A 21,660-nucleotide genomic window follows, 5' to 3' on the forward strand; every position below is an offset into this window, starting at 1 on the left:
ATTAGCTCCTTCCCACAGCAGATGTCCCAAAGAAGCTCGGATGCAGGTCTGCAGGGTGGGCTGTCCCCAGCTGCATCAACTGCTTCCCCAGGAAGAAGAGGGAAACCTTGCTGTTTGGAGAAAACCCATCCTGACCCCCACCCAGGGGTTTCCTCCATGGGCTGGAGAGGCAGCAGGGCTGTGCAGCACCCTGAGCTTGCTCCACCTTGCACCTCCACCACCTACAGCTCTGGTCACCAAGGCAAACTTACTGGGGTAGCAGAATATTCCTTACAGCAAAGGCAGATAGGCTTGTTCTGGCCCAGTTTCCTCCCCACCCCCTAAAAAATCAGGCAGTCCTGAAAGCAGCTGCTTTCCCAGCAGCACACGGCTCCTGCACAGTTTCTGCTGATCGCAGCCACAAGAACATCATCCCCCAACCCCTGTAGGGTTGGGTTAAGCAGAGATGGCATCCAGGCCTCCTCATGATCTCCAATGCTTTTCCCAGCTTACAGCAAGGCAGGAGCCAGCACAGCTCTGTTTGCTCCATTTCCTCCTTTGTGTGTTCATGTCTGTGTCAGCACAACAGGAAGCTCTTGTTAAATAGTTTGTTACTTAACTGCTGATGCAGAGCCACTGGGGAACCCAGGTGTAATGTGCAGCATGTATCAAGAGGTGGGGGAGCCTCGTAGCACAAGTTCAGGGCTGGCATTTGAGAGCGCTCAGCTCTGCCACCGCCTCCCTGGTGATTTGGGCATGTACAAACTTCCTGGCCCTTCACATCCCAGCCATTACACTGGGATAACAACTCCTCTGCATCTGCCTTCTTCATTTGGGGTCCCTGAGGAAATGCTTGGCTCTTTCAGCTTTTCAACAGTGCTGAGAGCTCAGCAACCTTCCCCCTGCCTCTTCCAAGGCATCCTTCAGGGAAAAGACAAGAATGCAGTAACCGACTGAAGAAATTCCCCCCCCAAATGGCAACACCATCCTGTGAAATCCACCCACCATACCTGCGCTCCTGCTGCCCACATGCAAGATCATCAGCCCACCAGTGGGGAATATCCAACCATCACAAACCTACTTTTTGGATCCTCACGTCAAGCCCACCAGCCTGCTCATCCCAAAGAGCAGCCCTCACCTGAAGCCCTACAGCCCATCTCTCCCCAACTGCTTCCTTACAAGCCGTTGCATCCCTCAACGCAAACACGGGCACCGGTTCACGTCTGTACAGTGCTATCAGACTGAGTCATTGATTACATGGCAGACGCAGTCCTATCATCATGGTCACTGTACCAGGAGCATTTGAAGCGCAGTTTCCCCTTTGACACAGGAATGGTTGCAGCTTGTCTCCCCCCCTCCAGCAAGCAGACACACCACAGCGTGGTTTCACTTTTGGCCCCATAATATTTACAATTAGGAAATTTGCAAGGGCAGTTGTCCAAAACATGGGTTTTTTTCCCCCCCCATCCAGGTTGTTTCTTGAAAAGAAAAAAAACAACAACAACAAGAAAGAATAAAGCCGAGGTTAATGTTTCTACCAGAATTTCTTCTGGTGTTCAGAAAAAACCAAACCACAAAACCCCAGGACTGTGGCAGCAAAGCTTTTAATCCAACATGATCCAAGCATCCGTGTTCCAAACTTTCCCTCCCTTCCTGGCTTCCCAGCTCTTCACTGAGAGCACAGTGTGTCTGTGAGGAGGGAGGACTCCACCCACATGCGTCAGCCCACCTCAGCCCCAAGCAATGGGCACGGGGCGCTCCCGGCACCTTCAGCCTCAACAGCCCCCTCCTGCCTCCACCACTCCCCATGGCTGGGCTCTCGCCCTCCCTGCACAGCAGGGGGGTCGGACACAGCCACCACTGCTCTTAATGCCTAATTAAAAAACCAAAACACTAACAGAAATAATCAGACACACCATCACCTCCAGCTATACAGTTAACACAGAACCAACAAAAAATAAAAGACTTCTGGCAAACAAAGCAACAGCGAAGGAACACTTTGAACCTCTGCTAGAGATTAGAGCATTTACCACACATAGCTGTACTGCTCCCAGCAGACCATCAGCCAGCCTGAGCACCTCAGCATTTTACCCTGGTATCCCCTCTGTGGCTCTCAGCCACGTCCAAAAAAAATCCAAGCCACAAAACCACCAGGATTAAATAAATAATACTGATAATAATAAAACATTTGTTTCCCCCCCCAGAGTTGAGCTGTGCTGTGAAGATGATGAATTTTTGTTTCTGGCTTCCTCTTCCAGCTATCATGTCTATTAAGCTTCTCTCTAAATTAGAAGTGTTCTCTTGTTACTGGCCATTCCCTTCCCCAGGGGATTTTTAGACACTGCACTCTGGTCAGCTCTTCACCTACAGCAGATCAAGCTCCAAATCTCTTCAAAGTTATTCTCTCCCAGCTTCCAAATACAAATATGGCTTTTTAATGGATTACTATGATTATTTTTTTTTTTAAAAAAAAAAGGTTTGTGCCACATCATTCCCTCCATAATGATGGGAAGAGCAGAGTTTCAACTCTGCAGCAAAGAACTGCTTTACCAAACAGGGAGTCCCGCTTCACAGCTCAGAGGCCTCACCAACGCTTGGCCATGCCAAGTTCTCACAACACAAACCCCATAATGACTGACACGCATTTTCAGAGATCTTTAGAGCACACCAGCTGATGTATTCAAAACCATCAGCTTGCTTTAAAAGCAAAATCTCAGCTGTTCCTCAGACTCCAGCACCACTAAGGGTACAGTTGGTGCTGGGGTGGCCCGGCCATCCCAGACTCTTGCTGCCCAAGGGGCTGCATGTGCTCACGAACACGGAGCGTGCACAGCATCCCCTGATCCAACTCCAGCATCACAACAGCCCCAAAAGAGAGTGGGAGAAAATCCGAAATCTGTTCTCTAAACATAATGAAACTAAATAAGTAGTAAAAAAAGGGGGCAAACTGCCAGCAGTAGTGTTTCCAGTGGAGCCCAGAAGGCAACACTCCAACGAGCTGATAGGAACGCACGTGAAGGTGTGAATTCTCTACGCTGGTGTGATTTTAAAACAATTGCCTCCTTTTCAAGAAGAGCACGGAAGAGCTGAACGAGCCACGTGCTGGGGAACACCTCTGGACTGGCAGAAGTGTACAGAGCTGGACAACTTCACCCTGAAGTCTCGACTGCTCGCACTGGCAGCTCAGCGTGGACCAGGACAACTTGCCACCCGGCAGTAGGTGAGCAGGCAGGTGAGGATGCGTGTGTATAGCGTTAGCTTTACTAAGAGTCAGCTCCCTGGCAGCAGTTCAGCAGTAATTATTTTGCACCCAAAAATATTTAACGAGGAAACAGGCCCCTCTAACCAACACAAGCGGGACCATTCTGATGCCTGTTTGCTCCCTGCTTGCATAAGCAGAAGTGGGAATCATTGTGCTTTGGACAGTCCAAATTCAGAACAACCCAGATCCTCAACATTTTTGAACGCAGACAAGCTTGCAGAGTCAACAGCTCTTCTGGGGCAACTCCTAAATCTCTCAGTAAAAGCAGCCACAGAGAAAACTTTATGAAGCATCTCTTCACTGCTGTGAGCTGCTATGCAATCTGCTCCCAGCCCAATGCAGAATTTCGCTCTTTTTGTTGGATCCCCGACCAAAGCAGTTACACCTGGATGGAAAATATTAGCTATGCTTTACCAAGGAGCTGGAAATACCATGATGGAATTTCATGAGCAGCACAGGAACCAAGCAAAAAGCTAAAAATACTTATCTAGAAAAAAAAATAATAGTAAATATACACATGCTAAAATAAGACCAGATCTGAAAACTAGACTGGAAAAAGATCAAACACAGCACAAGTCAGGCAAATCCATCTGAGAACCAAGTACCTAAGAGTCTATTCACCTTTTTGGGCTCATCAGCCACAAATTTAAACTCTCAACTACAGAATTCATAAAATCTACCAGAAAACACACTGAAGCTTTATTAGAGAGACTTGAAAGAAAGAGCTTTTTGGTTGACTTTACAGACCCCACAACAGGGGTCTGTACTACACGTCTTGATTTACCCCTTGCAGGACATGCGATTGTGCCCAACTAAGCCCCAGAGTAGCCACGTCCCTCTCGTGAGCCATTCCCATGGTCCCCGTGCTGGATCCACCCCACACAGAAACAGCAGCAATGCCAAACCACTGCAGGGTGTTGGGAACGCAAAACCCCTGTTTGCAGGAAGGGGTCAGATAGCAAGAGGTACCTGCCCACTTTCCCATCCAGCTCGTGCTTCTGGGACGTTACCAGCAGCTTCTACCTGCTCTCTACTCCAGTATCCCTTCTCCAAGACCAGCGACAGCCATCCTTGTGGCTACTGGACCAAGAGAGCTTCTGGTACACAGCTGGAAGAGGGCAAGATCAGCAAATGACCCAACGACAGCTCCAACCCGCTGCCCCACTGCTCGTAGTAGCGTCACTTTGATGTTCCTGCTCAGAGATGGAGCAATTTCTGTCTGAGAAACTGCAACTTGCTTTGCTATTACCGTAAGCAGGATGTCGCAGGTAACGGATGGGTAACCAGAGCAGTAAACCTGGTTCTCAACAACAGAAGATGACACAGGCTTGCCTTCTGCCCCTGCATGAAGTACATTACCCAAGGCTGTAATTCTGCAGAATCTATCACATCTTAACAGTTCAGCACAAAAAAAGAAATAAGCCAATTCGGATGTTGAAGTGGTTTCGGTTTTAGTAATGTAGAGTCAGTAGTACTGGAAGAAAGGAAGTTCATTACAGACAAAGCTGAGTCTTTGGCTGGGAGACCTTAAAAGGACAGTAGTCAGAGCCCAACTCCCGGTTCTTTGTCCTTTCCCACAGCCCGTAAGCTCCAGCAGTTTCCACGGGACACATGCAGGCACCCCAGCCAAAACGCTAATGATGCCTTTCAAGCCCCCGCTCAGCACCCCAAGAGCTGCATTCAATAAGGCATTTCATACACAGAGTCACTTACTTGAGTAAGTGGTCTCAGCCATCAAGCCCCTTGCACACGCCGGGTTTTGCAGCTCTGCCAGCAGGTTTTCTATTTAAACCAGACAATACATCCACAACACGGCAAGCTCCAGTTAGACACCAGATACTAATTAAATCCATGCCGCTGCTACAAGGCAGAGTTGCAAAGGAACCAGCTGCCTTCCAGATGTCCACAGCAGCTGGCCAGCAAAAACCTGCTTACCAGTCCTGTGCCTTCCCCTTCTCCTGCTGTCCCCTCCACACATCTACCGAGGCTGATGTAAGAGCAGAACCTGCTTCTTTTCCAACCAGTTTTCTTTTCCTGCCCAGTTCTTGCACCGATTTCATTGTCACAAGCACACTCATCTCGGGACAGAGCCTGCAGAGGTTTTGGTTCTACAGTCAAGACCAGATATTGCTATTTACTCCACTCATGCACAGAGCATAACGCCCCAGACTCAACTGTACAGCCAACATCAACCCCAAGAAGCTTCAGAGCAGAACAGTCCAGCCAGATCTGACAGGCACACTGGGAAAGGTCAAGTCCCTAGTGCTCACCTACTGCAAAACCTGAGGTTTGCTTTCATGCCTGGTGACTCCTCGCAAAATAGGCTTTGTCTGCAAGCAGGTGTCCAAAGGATTGTCTGTGTCCCAAATCACTGAGTCACATTTGTGCCCTGGGAAACAGAGAAGCCCAAGGAGAGCTACTGCTCAAACAGCTATGGAGCACAGAGTACAGAGCCAGAGACCAAAGCACCTTCAGGCTGGACAGCCCTATTCCATATTTCAACCTCTGCCACCAGATGCAGACCTTTTTTATTTTTGCTTCAGCTGTGGGGAAAACACCACCGTAACAACCCAGCCACCCTTTTACTGCCCTGGCACGTGATACAGAAAGGGAGGCTGAACACAGACTGATCCAGACGTACTCTAAGCAACTGCCAGGCCTGCAGCACCGTGGGGATCCAGCTGAAGGGACTTGTAAAAGTTGAGCAGCGCCTGCAGATGCAGAATGGGAGCTGCACAAGCACATCAGTAGCATGCATCGCTGTGCCACCTCCATCCTTCCCCCAGCACCACAGAAGTTTCGAGAGCAGGTTTAACTTCAGGTAAGGATGCTGGTTCAGCAGCAAGAGGCAGGCAGCAGCAGCAGGAACCAGGCACCTGCAAAGCCTTTCTGTAAAAGGGACGATCCTACGTTTGTGCTGAACACACAAGTTCACTGCCAACGCGACCCAGATCATCAGCCTGGTTGCGACAGTACCTGTGCTCAGCCACGCTCCAGGAACAAGGCAGGAAAGCATTGCATTCAGATGTCAGGTTTCCGAGTAAGGCAAGTTCCCCTTCCACCTCCTTCCCTTCCATCTCCAGAGCTCGCAGCCTGCTTCACAGTCACCAGGCACTGGCCAAAAAAAGGCTTCTAGACAAATAGATAAATTCTCATCCAGCAGCTTGGAACAACCGCTTCCATCTCACATCTGAGGCTAGAACACCTCCTGTGCCACTGCAGCCTTAAATAAGGTTAAAGGCATCTCTACCAGCACGCTACTTCCCCAGCCCTGTCCCTGAATACTCCCATGCCCGCAAAAGCTAACACTTTTCATAAAAGCAAGATAAACTGCGTCTCGCCTTTCTCTCGATAAGGGATCTTGGTGCATATCCGGCAGCATGCACAGGAATGGATGTGAAAGAAGAGTTGCCATCGGTTTCACAGACAGAACAGAGGAAGGCTCTCTCCCCGCCTCCACTGCGGCCAGAGACATGCTGCACCTTTGCTTTGCAGCAACAGCCACAGCAGCAGAGAACTGCCCTGCCTCCTGGCCAGGCCACCGGGCAGAGGCTGCACAACCTGCCCAGCAAAAGGAGAAGGTTTAGGGACAACCTGCTGCAAGAGGACTTTGGCAGCAAACCCAGAGGAACAGTGGGTACAAAAGCAGCCAGCAGCAGGCAAGGAAACATCAGAGAAGCATGCCAATGGCCCAGCAAAGCAGAAAGGGGAAACACTGCAGCAGCTGCAAGGCCACAACGTGCCCACCAGAGAGCCGGTCCTGAGCCCACCTGCTCATCACCTTTTGGAGCCAGCAACCACAGCGACCCATGGAGAACAGCGCACAGCTGGCACTGTTAACACACCTCACCAGAGCAGGAAAGCAGATATTTTGGCAAAAACCATCCATTTCCCACCCCACCATGACGGGCTTATTTCCTAGCCCGACGTCAGGGTTGCTTCACACTGCTTGCTGTTAATAAACTTTGGAGTTTTCCCTCCCTCCCCTGAATTTGCAGCTGTACATGAGCACACACATGTATTTAAACATTAGCGTGAAGTCAGATGGTTGAAACAGCAGTGTTCCAGCAATTTCTGAATCCCAATCCGTGAAATCAGTTCTTCCCACCAAAGCAGGGAGATGGGAAGGCATCCTGCTCTCCCAGTGCTGGGACAGCCCAATCGTCACAAGGCCAGTCCATCAATAAAGCCTTGTCACACACGCGACGCTGTGCACCATGCCTTCGCTTCTCTCCACTCTACCTAAGGCAGAGCAGGCTCCACAGCCTCCACTACAGGCCACTGAGAAAGGAGGAAGTTTTTGCTGTAGGTCTATTTATGCAACCACAGGCCCCTGAGGATAGAAAACAAGCCAGGACATGACAACAGCGATCTTCACAAAATGTGAAAACCACACACAACCAAAAGGCTGCCGTGCCACCTTCACCCCTTATCAGTGAGCCACAGAGCAAGCTCCAGCCCGTGGCAGGCAGCCCCAGACCCACACCCGCCAGCACAGCTGGCCAACACCACAACAGCTCCCTGTTTGCTGGCGACAGGGCACCTTTATTGATTCCCATGGATGGGGAGGTTAAGAGCAGCTCTCAACCATTTGCTGAGGAGGGGGGCACCCCTGCAGCCCCGAGTCGTGGATTGCCCCATATGACAGCCCTGGAGACAAATGGACTCCCCTGGCGAAGCACAGCGCAGCTTTCCCACACTGCCAGATTGCAGGTGAACTGCTCTCCCACTGCCAGCTCCTGCCTCTCATCTGCCCTCCTCTTCTGCAGGAACCACTGCACTGGTGTCACAGGCCTCTTGAGTGGGACGCTGCCCACGGGATGATCTACGCCTTGTCATGGCAGGACAAGACTCCAGAGAAAGCTCAGGCAGAGGTGTTTTGGTGTGCATGAGTCAGAGGGTCCGACCACATGGTGTGGCGATACTTCCCCCCACGTGCCATGGGAGAGCTCCTCATGGCTCTGCTCACAGAGCACAAGCCACAGCTGCATCCCAAGGGCCAGGCAGCAGCAGCAGAGGAACAGAGGACACGGGAAGACACAGCCGTCCAAGCACTGTCTCAGAGGGAGTGCTGTCAAATGGTGGGAGATACTCAAGAGCAAAGGAAGAACGCAACGCTTTTGAGGATGTCCTCAGAGATCCCACAGCCTTGAATCTCACATGTGCTTCCTTACAGCATCGCAAGGGATCAGCTGTAGCTAGGATGAGGGGCTCAACATCTGTTCTCCAAAAGATAAGGGAGATTTCCCAACCCTTTTCCTATAACAAAAGCCAATTCCTGGATGCATGTGGCTCCCTTCCCTTCCTTTCTTCCCCCAGGCTGGGTGACAGTCTCAAAACCTTTCATCCACCTGAAGATTTCCTCCCTGCAGAGGAACTCGGCTGAACACCAGCGCAGGCCAGCCAGGCGCTCTCCTCCCCAGGGAACGGGACTCCTCAGTGACACACTCGGCACTTTTTCCTCCCCACAGCCTTCAGACAGGCTCCCAAATAACCTCAGGAGCAGGAGATTGGGAACAGACCGCTGCCCTCAGACACTCACACCACAGGTCTCCCCACAAGACAAATGGCTTGAAACTCGTCAGAGCTGGCTCAGCATCACTGAACAACCTAGAGCATCCCCACTCGCTCCAACTTCCAGGGAGCAAGAGGTCAAAGTTCAGCAGAGCACTAGCACTCAGCACTTCCATTTCCCTCCCTGCAGCCACAGAATGAGCAAAAGCACTCCCTCTGCTCACCACATGCATGGCCTCCTCACGTGCAAGGCACAGGGAGCAGGGGGCTCCCGGCATAGCCCACAGGGGCTGAGCCCCTGGAGCCAGCAGCAGAAAGGGCCCCCAGAGCAGGACAGACAAGGAGCCCAAGGACTGTCATCAGCACATTGCACCAGCCTGACAATTTTTGGTGCTGGTGCACCAGCCTGCTCTGGCAGCAGGTGATGTGCACTCTTCTCCTGGAAGCCATCATCTCTGGAGGACAGGACATCCCTGCTGCCCAAACTAGAGTCACACTGCAAGTCCACAGCAGACTTCCTTTTCTCTGAACTGCAGCTTTCCAAGCGGCCATGCATGAGAAAACCCTCTCTCTCGTTACCCCCACTGTCCCACCAGAGTCCAGGCCACCAAGGAGCTCTAGATGACACCAGGCATTGATGCTGCCATTTCAAAGTTTGTACTTGCCACCCCTGACCACATCTGTCACGCTAGGTAGGACACCCCAGAAGAGACCACATCCACACTGCCATGCTGGCATCCACGCCATATGGCTCCATGGGCTGGGCACACACCTCCTTCCCTCCCAGCAAGCTGGGCAAGAATCCAGGCAGCAGCATTAGCCATCTTATTGTCCCGATGTTCCTACTCACAAGCTCAAAGGGCTTTCCGAATGGCTGATGCAAACAATAAATGCCCCCTGGATGTTGTACTACTCCTCACAGCAGCTGCCTCAAAGTACTTCACCAAGGAAGCACCATTACAGCAGAGGAAACTGAGGCATGTAACTGCCTAACACCACACAGAAGGCAGCGACAAACAGGGAGAAAAGCCCAGTCCCCAGAGGCTGCTGTGCCCTCTAAGGTCACCTGTGCAGAAGGTGGCCCTGACCACAGGCACCTTCTCCAGGCCAGGGCAGTAACCCAGCCTCCTGCCACACTGCAGGTCAGAGGCCTGGCTGCAGCGATTGCCAGATTGGTTTCAGATTTGTCTCCTGGTTCGCGTTTCCAGGAGGCAGGTGGAGCAGGCGCCTACAGGCAGAGCTCAGCCAGCACCTCCCTCCTCACCAGTGCACCCTGGGCAGGTATCACCTCTTAAGAGCCATCGCCCGTGTCCCTTGCGATACGGGGGAACAAAGGCGAGCGTTTTATCTCCTGCTTCCTCCCTGGCTCTGCCTCTGCAGGGCTCGCACCAGGTAGCGGTGAGGGGTTCCCAGCCCTGACAACTGGGGAGGGAGAGAGGGTGAGCTGTGCTGTGCCACCCAGAAAGCTCAGTGCAGAGGCAGGGAGGTGCTAGAGCACTCTCAGGGGATCTGAAAACTCAGCAGTGCAGCCTAAGCCAGGAGAAGATGCTGGCCATCAGCCAGGCAGCTCAGGGCAGCCCCACTGCCTCCATGAGGGACAGAGCAGGGAACTCTGTGCTGCAAAGCAACCAGCTCTTCCCAGGAGAGCGCAAAGACCATCTGGGTGGCTTTGAAAAACAAGACAGTTTTTCCCAATCACTTTCATCAACACTTCTCATGGGCAAGTGCTGTAACACATATTTGCCCAGTACCTCAAACAACAGGGCTTCTTCCCAGCCCTGCTTCAGGACCAGGCTAGGGGAGGAAGCGGCAGAGATGAAAGCCACGCGGTACTGGAGGAACAAAAACCACAGCCTGTTTCATCTCCCACCTCCAAGATTTAGGATAGTTACTCATCCCACAGGGAACAAGGACAAACTGAGCACTCTGGGGCCTTCAGCTAGAAGGGTTTTCCAGAAGGGGGTACTAACAAGCCACACGTCAGCCACAGTTTAAAGGGGAGAAACAGACCCACAAGGACTCAGCAGATTCAAAGCATACATCCAGCCCAGCTGCCAAAGGCTTGTACACTGCACCAGTGAGATGCATGTGACAGCAGGGCTCCCCCGTGCCTCAGCCCATCTGGGGACTGTCACTCTGCAGAGATCTGCTTGGCCTCCTGTCATGTGTATCACTACCAAACCCTTTTCTGTCAGCAGGATCTGGGTTGGCATAAAGACTTTTAATAGTAGGGTTTTTTCTTTTTCTTCCCTTAACCCATATCCTCTTGACAGAACCAGGTTAGGAAGCAGCTGCACTGGCAGATCTGGGGTAGCCTTTTGCAAGACAAGGTAGGGGGAAAAGGGGTGTCTGAATCCAGTTCTCTTCAATCACCAAACTACAGCTAATTGCAACTTCAACTCCCCTAGGGTTGCATGGGAGGGGGGATCTGTGCCAGCTCTGCTCTGTCCCAGCCCAGTCACTTTGCTCCAGAGCAGGCCCTTCACCCTGGAGAGCCCTAGGTGGGCAGAGGGGGGTGTCACCCCCACTGGTGACAAGGGCTATTTCCATTTCTGGGTTGCAGAGCTGCAGCTCTGCCGAGCTCTGTCCCACATTCAAACAAACACCATTTCCCCCTCTGCTTTCTTCCCCAGGCTGCTGGAAGCCCCACACGTTTTCTCTCAAGTGACTGACAAACCTTAAGAATTGGGGTGGAAAGAAGAAGGGGAGGGAAGGGAAGGCTTCTGGGGGGATTCACAGGGAAACCTCTCCCCAAAGAGCTGTCAAACTCCTTGTGCTGAGATGCCAGAACCACTTCCCTACTGCGGAGTCCCACATGAGCTGTCTCACTGCTGCCCTGGCTTATGTATGCTGCTCCCAGCTCTCCCCAACAGGAACAGTCACCCAACAGGGACAGCCTTCCGGGACCAGAAGCAGGACCCACAGCCCAGACCATGGGGAGGAGAGAGTAGCAACATGCAATTAATCTTTCGTGCAGAGTGACTGGGGCAGAGGGATGCTCTGTGGCACGACAACATCCATCAGCTTACAAGCAAGCGTCAGCAGCAGCTTCAGAGGAGCAACAAGCGATCCATGAGGCATTTATCTTCCCACCCCCTCTATTACAAGACGAAACAGCTCAATCCATTACACATTTTTCCTTGCAACCTCTCAAAGGTACAGAAGTGACCTGCTTATTTTACAGATGGGGAAACGAAGCAGCATGGAACTCTTAACACATCCATGATCTCACAGAAGAAAAAGGGGGGTAGAAAAAGGTGATTCTCAACTAACTGGGACAAATTCCTAAGACCTAGACAGTTACCCCAGTCTGCTGACTCACAGAACAGAGGGGCCAGAGACCTACATCCCATTCCCGGTCACACCACAAGTTGTTCAGGATCTTTTCACTCCTCCATCCCTCACACAGGGGATCAGACTCACAACCCCATGGTTAAGCACCATGACAGCTTTGTGGGTTAAGGACTCAGTCTGGTTTGCCACCAACCTCCGCTTCAGAAAGGCACATTCCAAAGACTGTTCCTTGTTATCCCTTGTACCCCACCCATGTGTATTTTTTGCACAGGATCAGAAGGCCAGGACTGGAACGGGAATACCACAGGAGTGGCTGCAGCCAGAAAAGTGGCTAAAGAGATGCTGTGGACTGGGAAAGGAAACTTTTCAAGGGGTTCATCCAAAAGACCACTCTCTCTCAGACAGGTAGATCTCGCATGACCTCGCTGGTTCCTCCCTTTACCTTACTTGCTCAAGACCTGCTTCTTTGGGTCTTACACAAAGGGCTAAATTTATAAAGTCAGAGGGATCACCCACATGAAGAAACACACAGGATACACCCCCCCAGGAGGACCCATTTCATCTTGTTGCTATTAATACCTAGAACATCATTTGCACAAACAAACTATCCCTTCTCCATCATTTCTGGGCTCACTTCTGATTTGTCCCAGAAACCCCAGCCAACACACGTTCACCCTTCTCTAGTGCACACTTCCATCCAAAACCCAAATTTTTATTTTTATTTTTTTTTTGAGTTAATTACTTGTGTTTCTAGTTCCCTTCACCTCTTTCAGTCCCTGCAGACAGGACACTGCTCTCCTGGCTCCCTCAATTCATTATACAGCCAATTTGTGGGCTTAAACCCATCAACATTCATTATGGAAGTGGGCCAAGACTTCCCACAGCTGCGCAGTGCTGTTGGGTGCCCACCCACAGCCAGCCCCGTGGGTGCACGCTCAGAGGGGCTGCCAGCCACACTCTGGAACACAAGCCCCTCCATGGCCTATCTTCCTATACAGCCCCCAATCGCCTCCGAACTCCAACACCACGTCACCCTCTGAGCTCTGACAAAAGCCTTTGCTTCCCCAGTGCCAAACCTGTCACTAAAAGCCAGAGTCATGCTCCAGCTGGACTTGGCAGCCCTCAATCCCAGCCTGAAGCTGAGCTAAGGAGAGCCTGCAGGCCCTTTGCTACACTGGAAGAAGGAAGTTCTCAGCATTTCAGAGCTGGGCTGAACTCTGTGCGCAGGAGCCTGGGCAAAGCCTTCCCCTTGGGCTAGCTTGCAAACAGCTGTGTGCCTTTGATTTCAAGAGGAAACATGTTCTTTCTGTATTTAAGCTAACTCAGCTAAAATAGTCAAGGATGGCAAAAGCATCCAATCAAGAGCACTGAGCACGAGAAGCTGGGGCAGAGGGTTATCATGTAGCTAAGGGTGTCCAGACTTCACATCCAGACCCAGAATTACTAACCTGCCCTGTCTGCAGAGAGGGGCTGCCTGACCTGCCTAAGGCCACCTAAGGAGCTGGGAACAGAGGACCAGGCTCCTCTCCATTGCCACATCATCATGCACCACAACTGGCCCACACAGCCTGCAGAGACGCCAGCATAACCCAACCTGAATTTTGACCTACACCTCTGGCATCCCTGCACACAGCTCCACACAGCCGCTCTCTGCCTGGAAACGTGGGACAAGCTCAACACTGACTGGCGGCAACAAACACCTTCAGGGGCTTACTGGAGGCTGTGTGACAATGTTTGTGGCACACTGCAAGAAGGATCACAGAGAAAGATGACAGAAGCAGCCACAAGCACCTCATCAAGCAGGTCCAGGGAATGGGAAATCCTGTCATTAACAGGATTCACTGCAGAGGATTTCACAGCTAATGAAGTCTCACCACCAAAGACCACAGAGAAAGCAAAAGCAGCAGAGCATTTCTTTTCCGATAAGCTGCTTTTAGTGGGTAGTTTACACAGCCTTCAGCCTGGCTGCCCACACCAGCCCCAGCTGGAAAGCAGCTCCAAACCTGTGCCTTTAAATCCCCCTTGGCGGCGGGAGCACAGGACTGGGGCCATGCAAGCAGACACACCCTGCGCCGCTGCCTGCTCCAGCCGCTGGAGCACACAAACATTTCCTCCCAGACACTCCTGTGCTGCAGCTCCACCAGAGCAGCCTCAGTACCTGCCAGAGCCGTGCCAGAAGGGGAGCACAGGCTGTTCCATGCAGATCTGTAAATACAGATGTTTAAAGTAATTTCCTGAAATCCCCCGCTCCCCCCCCAGCAGTGGATGTTCTTCCCTCAAACTTCTTCCTTAAGGCAAATACTTAGGGTCTAACAGGCATTCCTCATCACAGGCACAAGTTAAATATTGGCCCTAAAACAGCAGCAAGTGCCTTTAAATTATTCTGGCTGCAAAAGCACCACTCTGGACTTTAATTTCTAGCTCTGAACAAAAATAGGAGCAAAGCACCAAGTGTCACACTTCTCCAGGGAGAAATCCGATTTCAAGCTCTGCACATCCCCTGCCAGTATGACAACCAGCAGCAGGAACTGTCCCCTGCTCATCCATTATCACACCTCGGGTGTCTGCTGTCACCAAGCCAAGCCTGCTGCAGCACATCCTCTGCGCTGTGCACAGGAATATTCTGAGTCTCGTTTCCAGGTCTGTGCTTACATACTCAGAGACATTAGAGAAGACCTGCTGGGAACCGTGGGTGCCATCCAGACTGCAGCGAGGGCATTTGCACGCATTGTCCTCCCCGCTCTGGTTGCGCCACCGCCATTCTCAAATGCACCCACCTTTCCATCCATCCATGCCTGGCAAACTGATATCTCGGATGCAGAAGATGCTCTAAGCTGTTCCTGCTATGCAGGCAGCTCAGCTCCCTGATGGACGTGCTAGCTCTTGCAAGAAAACCTCTCAGCAAGGTGGGAGCCCAAGAAGTCAGAGAGATGTCAGCACAATAGAAGGGGAAAAAAAAATATGCAGTGAGGTCAGTACACCCAAAGTATGGCTACACCCGGGCTCTTGGACGCCATGAGCATTTTCCATACAGAACAGGGGAGCAGAGCTCCTGTCATGACTTTGCAGCCAGGACCAAGTGCTGGAGCCCCTGCGGAGCTGGCCTCGCCTCACCCCAAAGTAGCCCTGCGATGCCGCGTCACTGCTGAGCCAAGCCCATCGGCAGACGGGGCTTCTACATCACCATGCTGCTCACATACCTCCTGCTGAAGGCAGGCCTGTGTCTGTGCCTCGCAGCCAAGGTGGAGGAGCCCCTGCCAAAAACCACCTGAAACCAGAGTTCGCTCCAACACAAGAGGTCTGCCTGCCATTTCTTCATAACAAAATGCTGCAACAGATCTACCCAGCAAGCTTTAGCTAGAGAAAGGTTACTGCAGCACAGGTGTGCCTGAACAGCACACTACACAGTAACTCACATTCACAGTGTTTATTCTATATCCAGCTAAATTCAGCATGGTGTATTAACTGAGCTTCCCTTTCACTCTCCTGAACTTGGTGCATGTGGCCCCTGTAAGCCCAAGGAGTGTCTTGCTTGGCTCCCCTTGCTCCAAGCAGTGGGCCTGGGAGAGAGGAGAGGGGCCTGAGTGGTAGAGAGCTGCTCCCTGGCAACATCTCCTGCTATCGCGTGAGATTAAGAGCTGCAAGAGTCTGCTGTGCTGGAATTCCCCTCTCTGCTCCATTCCCTGCACAAAAACACCTACTACTACAGGCTGGAGAATCTGCTGGGGACTCTGACAATCTCTTCTTGGGATCCTCTGATCAGGCAGACACCCCTATGAAAACAGCACAGGTTTAAAACCAGCAAGTTACCCTGGAGGAAACATTAAAGCTCCATCCCTCCAAGCACTTCCTATTCCTTCCCCAGCTGCCAAAGCCCACTGAACAACAAGCTCCAGCAAGCAAGTTTGTGCAGGAATTCCCAAGGCTTAAGGCAGAGGCTAGTCTGTACCTATCAGCACCAACACCTCCGGTGCCTCGTCCCATGGCACGCTGACCCCACACCCACCAGAGGTGCCTGCTGCTCCTCATCTCCTGGCTGTGAGCAGTCCCTTGAACATGCAGACCATACCTCTGTGCCCAGCACTTGTTTTAAGTCACGTCCTTAATACACTCTGTACTTGGGAACACAAAAGCCAGGCTTCAACTCAAACCCGCATCGCCTTTGGGATAAGAGGAATCGGCATAGTTGGGGGCAGGGGGATTCCAGGAGAGCCTTAGCCTGCCCCTCGCCCACACATACAGCACAGAAAGCGCTGGAAAGCATCATCCTCTCCCTGCATCAAACTGGGGAGACCACACAGAGTATAAACTTCATCACTGCCAACAGCCCATGCTAAAAAAAGGACAAGAAAAAGGGTTTCTTGCTTTGTTTTTTATACTTCAGCGCTATCTCAAAAAGCAAAAAAAGCAGCAGCTTTTTCTACCTGAAAACATCAGGCAACGACAGGAGTCCTTAAGAATGGAGCTTCTGAGTAGTACAAAACCATTACACCTCCATTCTGGTTTTAAATTGGATTACCACTGACCCTTCAGAGGCTGTCATCCAGCCCCCCGCACCCAGGCAATAGCCATTCTTCCAGCCTTCAGACTGGGAAGGGGAAGGAAACCCCAGAGACATGGCTTTTCTCCCAGGCTACCCACAAACCCCTCCCAGCACCGCTCCTCCTGCACAGGTCTGCTCAGCTGCAGATCGTGGGGCTGCAAAGCTCCTCCAGAGGAAAGCTTCACAAAATCCAAGTTCAAGACCAACCGTAACCCCTGTTTATGAACTTAGGAACATCCCCCTCAGGCTGACAAAGCCTGCACATCACCTGCCAACTGTCTAATTCACCATTTGGAAAGCAAAAGCCAGGCCTCCCTCATTAAAAACCATTACATAACATTAAATAACAAAGGGCTACAGGACACCCTTTGGTTGGCAGACATGTAAAATTGAATGATTAAAAAAGTTTAACACTTCTTTCCTCTAGACTCTCAGCATCTCAAACACCCTGGGAGCCCAACAGGCACCTTATTTCCAAGACCTGGCTGCAACAGGGTCTTGGCTCATTCCAACACCTGCTCTCGCATTCAGCTTACTGTCACCTCTGCCCCACAGACACTAAACGAAACTCAGCACTTCCCAGCTCTGTTTCAAAGCACCATCCCCAGACAGTGGCAGGGCTGTGTTCTGCTGCCCAACATCTGACACTGGAGAGGAAGCAGAGATCTCAGCCCCACAGCATGGGGAACCCTTCCCAGGCCTGAGGCTCAGCTCCTCTGGACCTTGCAGGACAGGACTCCAGGCCTCCCTCACATCACCATCTTTGTGCAAGTCTTTTTAGCAGATGAGATCATGAGAGCACTTGGTTTTACTGCCACAGGTGAACTAATCTCAAGACAGAGACCATTGTTTCCTATGAGTGAGAATGTTTATGCTGCAACATTTTAAGCAACACGGGTCTGATTGCAGCAGAGAAGCAGGTACTGCTTTGAAAACACGACTGTCACCAACCTTCTAGCAGAACACAGACCTCATGGGCACTGGGAAGTCTTCCTGGACACAGGGCGAACTTCTACCCGTCATCTTTTTGGAACCAGAGAAGCCAATTTAGTGTCTTTCAAGAACTAATTGAATTCCTCTACTCCAAGAGCAAACTCTCCTTACTGCGAGCTGTGAAAGAAACCATGCACATCTTGCTCCATGCAGCATTTTAAAGCACCTTGCAAAGCCTTACCTACAAGTTTCAGCTTACCTGAAGAACAATTTGCTACATCGCACAGCGTGGGCTCACCTCAGGGCTTATCAAGTGCAGCAATCTGCTGCAACATTACTATCACAGCAAGCAGAAGACAGGAAGACTTTTTGTGGTTTTACACACACTGCACTTGCACCCAGCTCACATTGTACCACCTCTCCCTCCCTATCACAGCAGGGCTGGCAGAACCCACGAACCATGGGGATCATAGCTCTGAGCACCTCGAGTTGAGACAAGCCTTGAAAGAGCAGCCCCATGTTCCACCCCAGCTGCCAAAGCACCATCCAGCAGCTGATGGTGTAGTAAAGACAGGGCAGGAGGTGTCCTGGAACATCTCAGCTCAATGCATGCTCTGCAGTAAGCTTTTGGGGTTTTTTTTAAGCCAGTTATTAGGAATAACACATCAACGTAACATGCAAGGGAGGGGGTGTGCAACACTAAGGGCTGCAGCCTGTGCAGGGATTTAAAAGAATCCTCCAGGAGATGGAAGATTCAGCTAGTGTGAATGTGGGAGCCAGACAGAGAGCCCAAACACTCTGCATTCAGCTGATCCAGCAGAAAAATCACCTTTCCACTTTCCTCACAACTGAGCTCTGCTTCTTCTCTACAGCAAGGGACCTACCGGAGATGCAGACTGCCAGTAGGAAGTATAAACATCCATTCTAATAAGAACCCAAAACTATTTATAAGCACACAGCTTTTCTAATGGGAAGATAACTTGTCCTCCAGCAGAAACCCAGAGTTGCTGAAAGACCTGCTCCCCGTCCTTCCCCTCCCAGCTCACAGGGTACAGCAGGACCGAGGCAGTCTCCAAGCCATGCCACATCTGGACCCGAGGAAGGAGGCTCAGTTTCACACCTTCTCACTGTGGCCAGGACAAGGCAAGTCTGCCTAGTCAAAGCCCAACTACAGGGCTGTGGGCAGAGCTGTTCCCACAAGCTCTGAGCAAAAAGCTGTTGTAAGCACACAAAGGAAGCTCCTGCATTGGCACCCAAGTCTCCCCACTCTCAGCAGCACTGTGAGGGGAGAAGGCTCAACTCCTGACACAGCTGGAAGTCACAGGAGTAGTGCAAGGCAAACCAGGCCACTGAGCACTAGAAGCAAATGCCACATCAACCAGCCCTGCCAAGTGAGAGATCATAATCTCTTCCACAGCCCTGAGGTCTGCACCCCTCCTGCAGAGCCCCAGGAAGGAGCCAAAGCATAGCAGGGGTTGCCACTCACCCAAGGCTTCCTCAACACCTCAGATAAGCCTTTAGCACCTGTAGTGCTGCAGTTCCCCTATCCAAAAGGCAGAGATAAACAGCTTCCTACCCAGACTGGCTCATGCGAGGACTGGTCCTTCTGGCAGCCTGTAATGCACCCAGACCGGAGGCTAGGCACAAACCTGGATGGACCAGGCAAAGCAAAGGACTGCTGTTCCAGCACAGCCCATCAGAGCTCCTCCTAGCTAGGAAAACCATGGTGCGGGGGGAGAGAAGGCTACAGAGCACAATCAGGCCCGAGTCCAGCAAACATGTTTATTGGCAGTTGCTCTCAGACATAGTCTCTTCCGGCCCAGTGGGGCTGGAGGGGGTGGGGGGAAAAATACTGATTGTCCATGAGCACAACCCTCATGTCGTTCCTATTGATCCGCTGAGTCACTCCTGTATTAACAGTTTTGACAACACTCAGGCTGCACAGGAGCTTGAAGACTGACTACAAAACACAGCAATGTGAAGCCTCTCTATGTACTGACACCAGCAGAGAGAAGCGCTCGCAGGGCAGAATCCAGAAACCTGCTGAACTGCAAGTGCCAACTTTCTCCTCTCCACTCGCTCTTCTGAAGAGTGCTGCAACAAGAAAACCAAACACAAACCACGCTGCAAGGGCAGGAACACAGAGCTCCATTCAGCACGCCCAGAGAAACTGCCCAGAAAGAAGTCTCCCCTGCAAACCACCACCAACTGCACCCCAGCCATTTTAATGCGAGTGTAAACCAGAGCAGATGTTTTAGCAAAGAAACTACAGAACTGATTTATAAGGCCTTACAGATTTGTAAGCTAACAAGGAGGAGATCACACCCTGAGGCAGACTGACACTGGAGGGAAGCCATCTCTACAAGCTAATGAGACAATTGCCCCTGGGGGCATCCGGGGGCTCCCCAAGCACACAAACCACCCCAGACGTGAGAGGAGTCACCACCAGATTGGTGTTAGAACATCCTCGACTGCGCCACAAGACTACAACCCACCCAGAGGCCCAAAAGGTGCTAAGCCGCGATAAAATCATCACTGAACTACGCTCCTATCTGTAATGCACCAAATTAAAACAAAACCAACAAATCTTTGGCAAGCTCCTCACAGCAGTTGAGCCTACCCCACCAGAGAAGGCCTCTCCACAGGATCCCCATGGAGGCCTCCTGCCCTAATTGACAGCAATTGTTTTTCAGACACACTGGCAAACACCAAACATTTTCTCCAATCTGTTATATAAGGCCCAGTTTTTAAGCCTCCATGCTGGCAGTGGGGAGATGGGGGCACGCCACATGTGGCAGGCTGACGGGACAGTCCAGCTGACATATGAATTTACACAGTCCTCAGAATTCATTTCCAGATATCCAACCACTTGTTGTACAAAGGGAAAACAAAGGGATTAGTTAACGAGGCAACTTCCAAACATGCTGGTGTGAACCACTCACATGCCTGCAGTCCATTTTACACATGGTTTGACTCGGGTCCCCGTTACCTCTAGCTTGTTCAGAGCAGACTAATTTCATGGCAACTTGAAAGAGGTTTAACAAACTTCATTTTCTAACTTCAGAAATACACCTAACATGGCAGGGCCCCACGCTGCCCAGACCACAAGCCATCTCTCAAAGAAAAGACACCTTCCTGGACATCCCCACACCTCCCTGGTCCAAGGGCCTCCCTCAGTTCCCCTCCACCAGCCACGGAAGAGGAGCCACAGGCCTCCAGGGGCCCAGCTCCATGGGAGAGCTGCTTCTCGGCTGCAGAGCTCTCCTCCAGGCTGCCTTAGGAACAGCTAAAGTCAGCTCCAGTCTGGTGGGGTAAGAAGGGGGAGGGTATTTTTTCCTGTTTCTCACATTCATCCTCACCCGCTCTGCTAAAGAAAAAAATAAAAAAGCTATTTTAAACACCAGATTCAGCACAGTCCCTTTTCCCCAAATAAACACTTCCCAGCCCCTCTGGAGAGAGGGGGAAGCCACATACAAAGGAGCCAACATCCTGCGACGCTCCGGCTCCGCGGGCAGGGCGCCGGCTGGGGGACACAACCGGGGAGGCCCGACCCCATCCCCGCCACCGGCCGGGCCTTAGGGAGGGGGGCGGGGGGGTCGCGATCTTGGGTGGACCCGGACCCCGTCCGAAGGGCTACGGAACGGGTACGGCCGGGAAGAGCCGGCGGGAGGCGGCCCTGGGCCCTCGGCACGACCCCAACCCCTCAGACCCCCCCCCCAGCCCAGCCCCCCGGCCCAGCCCGGGCCTCCCCCGGCACCTACCGCGGCCCCCTCCGCCCCCTGTCCCCGCCGCCCCCGCCGGAGGCGCCGCCCGGCCCCCCCCGGGCACTGCCCGGTCCCGGCCAGGGCGACCCGCAGCAACAGGGCACCCCGACTCAGCCCCGGCGCCCCGCGGCCGCCGTTACCTCGGCGGGCCCCTCAGCGGCGGGCCGCGCTGCCGCTGCCCCGCGGCCGCCTTCCCATGGCGGCGCCCCCGGCCCAGCTCTCCTCACGCCTCCCCTCACCACTCCGCGGGCAGCGGCCAGCCAGCCACAACCCTACGCCACCAGCGTAGGCTCCGCTCGCACCCATGCGCCCCCCCACCACGCCACCAGCGCAAGCGCCCTTCCTGAATATCAACTCCGAGGCGGAGAAGT

General features: G+C 52.3%; 1 protein-coding gene across 4 annotated transcripts in view; it reads right to left on the reverse strand.

The window, feature by feature from the left end:
* The window catches only part of CSNK1G2 (casein kinase 1 gamma 2), a 45,646-nt gene extending 23,986 nt beyond the window's left edge, over window positions 1-21,660 (reverse strand). The window contains exon 1 of one of the 4 annotated variants that reach the window (XM_064469985.1): window positions 21,529-21,660. The gene's annotated coding sequence lies outside the window, so the exon portion shown is untranslated. Of the gene's footprint in view, window positions 1-21,429 lie in introns of all 4 variants that reach the window. The other 3 variants (XM_064469983.1, XM_064469988.1, XM_064469987.1) reach the window with 3 other exon arrangements.

This window comes from Phalacrocorax carbo, chromosome 19 (genome assembly GCF_963921805.1).
Source record: "Phalacrocorax carbo chromosome 19, bPhaCar2.1, whole genome shotgun sequence".
NCBI classification, from domain to species: domain Eukaryota; kingdom Metazoa; phylum Chordata; class Aves; order Suliformes; family Phalacrocoracidae; genus Phalacrocorax; species Phalacrocorax carbo.